Below are 3,265 nucleotides of genomic sequence, written 5' to 3'. Positions count from 1 at the left end.
TAGCTAATCTCCAGAAACCTATAGACTCCGTTTCCTGGAGCCCCAGCATCACCCCTCCATGGTGACGTGGGAAACAAAGGCAGAAGGAAATGGCAGATCAAATTAAATTTCCTTCTAACCTGCAGCCCATTGACAACTACTTGAGGCCCAGAGTACAAGGTCTCTCCAGGAACTCTCTACTGTCTTACTGCTAATGCTTTGCTAGAGGGCAAACAACCCTAGTTTGACAATAGCTAGGCCTCCAGGATCCTGGAAGTCTTCTTTAGCATAGGAAAATCTCACTGGAAACTTCCTCTGGCCTTTACCTCCCCCAACCCCATGGTATAAAACCAGTCTCCGCGCCTGCTCCCGGGGCAGCTCTTCCTGCCTTGGGTCCTGTCCCAGGGCTTCAAAGGACGACCTTTTTGCGCCAAAGACAACTTCAAGAATTCTTTCTCGGCCGTTGGCTCCGGACCCCACGAACCCCACTGTCACCCCAAAAAGACCTCATCACAGAGGAGCCATGATGTTTTTTAATGAATATGCACGGTTTTATTACTGCAGCAAGTAATGCCAACCGGCCCTCTACAACTGCTTGGACTAAATGCCAGATGATTTCCAAAGGCCCCTCTGATGGGACTGAGGCCTTAGAGAATCGTCAAGAAGAAGGACACTGAGCTGCAGAGTGGCCTTTTTTCTTCTTTACAAAGGCTGCTCCCAGCTCAGGAGGGATTGTGAGCAGTATGCACCACACACGTGTTAGCCCTAGCGGTGTCCGTAATAACCAGGGGGCTCTCGGGGAGTTCCAGAACTTTCTGGACTTCGGGCCCCTACCAGGGGCAGTCCTGTCCAATTGGACCGTGTCATGGCACGTTGCGGGCTAAATCCAAAAATTGCACGTTTTTAATTCCCTTTAATTCTCTTTATTTTTACTTATTGATTTGTCTGAACTCAGTTGTATTGGCTAAGACTGTTAAAAAAATTCAAGCGAGGGGCGCCTGGGTGGGTCAGTCGGTTAAGCATCCGACTTCAGCTCAGGTCACCATCTCGCGGTCCGTGAGTTCGAGCCCCGCGTCGGGCTCTGGGCTGATGGCTCAGAGCCCGGAGCCTGCTTCCGATTCTGTGTCTCCCTCTCTCTCTGCCCCTCCCCCGTTCATGCTCTGTCTCTCTCTGTCCCAAAAATAAATAAACGTTAAAAAAAATTTTTTTTAATAAAAAAAAAAATTCAAGTGAGTAATTTGAAGATCTGACGGGCTTTATTAAGCCACTCATGAATGGGGCAGCGCCCCATCCAGCGAGCACAGGGGGCTCGCGTTCCAACAAAATGGAAGGTTTTTGTAGGAAGGAGGGTGGGACAAGGAAGTTATTAGCAAAAGAAAGGAAGGGTTGTTTCAGGCCGGGCCACCTTCCCTGGGTGGGTGGGGGTTGATCCCGCAGATCCCCTCCTCCTCCTGGGGTGGGGGCAATGGGGAAGGTCCAGGGGACCGGTCACCCCATCTGAGCCCACCAGAAAACTCCTGACTCCCAGGTTGAGACTACATTTCTGCGGGAGGCCGGACCCACAGTTAGGTTACGTGTAAATTCCTGGCTCGGGGACCCGGCCAAAGTGACACCACTCGGGGGCTGTGGTTTTTGACAAGACCCTAGGTGGCTTCATCTACCGGCTTCCCCTGGAGATTGGGCAGCCTGGCATCCGTGTCCCACGAAGCAGTGTGGCCAAGGGGCCTCTGGGGTAACAGTGAATGCTGTCGCCCTGCAGGGGGACTTCTGCGGGAGCCCTGGGTGTCCCCAGCCTGCTACCGCCTTCATACAAATATTGGCCTGGACTTTCTGAGGTCGTGCAGCCGGCGTCGGCGAGGACCAGCTTCCTTGACACCCCCCTTTACCCCTGGAACATTCCCTTCTCTAGTGCCTTTCAAAGGGGTCTGTTCAATGGGGGGGTCTCCTTTCCACCCGCTTGGTGTTTCACCTGCTGGCCCCGGCTTCGAACGTCCCGCTCCTCGGTGACAAAGACCAGCCAGCCTGCACCGCTCTGTCCTGCCTGGGAACAATGGGACGTGAGCCCCTGGAAACCATCCCGCGCTAACTCCGGTTCCCTCGGGGAGGCCTTGGACCTGCTGCTGTTCTCCAGCGAAGATCGAAGATCGAGTGCGCGTTAGCAAGGCTGCTGGCGTGACCCCCGCGGCATGTGGGGGCGGGGTTCGTCCCCCATCTTCACGGACACAGAAGCATGCAGTTCAGACGACACCCGTGTGGATAATCAGGAACGTGTCCAGGAAGGATCCTTGGGTGCTTGAACACACAGAAAGGGGAGGGCTAAAGGGGGACCTTTGGCTGTCACCGCCCCCCACCCCGGGACCCGGCAGCCACCTTCTTTCTGTCACCTGGGGAAGAGCCCCGAGGACTCAGGCTGGGCTGCTTCCCTCCACGGAGTTCCTGGCTTCATGTCTGTGGCCCCCTCAACCTAGGGAAGGTCGGATTGGACCGGACGGGGAGGCAGAGCCGGAAGGGACTCTGGGGCCCGCAGGTGGCATCCCCCTGCCCCGGTGGCTCCTCCCCCTCCCAGCTCAGCGACAAGGATGGGGTCCCCGAGACGGAGCTGGTACCCCCCACCCCGGGAAACCAGGCGCCGAGAGAATGGGTGTGGTGACCCCAGGGGTGCACGGGTACAATTACACCTCGCACTGGGTGGGGGTGACGATGACTCCATCAGAATCACTGAAAAATGAGACACGGCGACAAATCCGGGTGAAGACTTGCTCTCTGACTCTGCAGGCTCGTGCCCACGTGCTGCGCGGCGTAGGATCATGGCAGGGAACGTGCGGATTCCAGGTCTGTCTCCGCCACCCTCGGGTCACCTTGTCCCCGGTGGGTTGCTTATTACAGGAATTACTGTAAAGTGCACGCAGATGGAAGGCATTCACGCTTGCCCCCTGTAATCGCTGGATTGGTTGTGCCCACACTGAAGGATTTTCCAGACCAGCAAAATTGCTCGCTTTGTCCTATCGGGTTATTTGGGCCAGTAGTCGTTTGTGATGAGCACGTGAATGACTTTGTAGGTGAACAGGTGCTCCTGGGATGTTTGAAAGGCCCTTAGGAGGCACTTGGGTGGCTCAGTCGGTTAAGCATCTGACTTTGGCTCAGGTCATGATCTCACTGGTCATGGGTTCGAGCCCCACGTCGGGCTCTGTGCTGACAGCTCGGAGCCTGGAGCCTGCTTCTGATTCTGTGTCTCCCCCTCTGTCTCTCTCTGCCCCTTACCTGCTTGTGCATACACACACTCTCT

General features: G+C 55.8%; 1 long non-coding RNA gene across 1 annotated transcript; it reads right to left on the bottom strand.

Moving 5' to 3' along the window:
* Nucleotides 1-1,213: 1,213 nt before the first annotated feature.
* LOC147577641 (uncharacterized) lies at nt 1,214-2,940 on the bottom strand. Its single transcript, XR_015255884.1, has 2 exons — nt 2,094-2,940; nt 1,214-2,020 (listed from the first exon to the last, which is right to left on the bottom strand). It is a non-coding gene; the product is annotated as an uncharacterized LOC147577641 (long non-coding RNA).
* Between the last annotated feature and the right edge of the window lie 325 nt (nt 2,941-3,265).

The sequence above is a fragment of the Puma concolor genome, chromosome C2, assembly GCF_028749965.1.
Source record: "Puma concolor isolate L17-30 chromosome C2, mPumCon1.1.hap2, whole genome shotgun sequence".
NCBI lineage: Eukaryota > Metazoa > Chordata > Mammalia > Carnivora > Felidae > Puma > Puma concolor.
The sequence above is the reverse complement of the archived record's forward strand: the minus strand, read 5'-3'. Positions and strand labels throughout refer to the sequence as shown.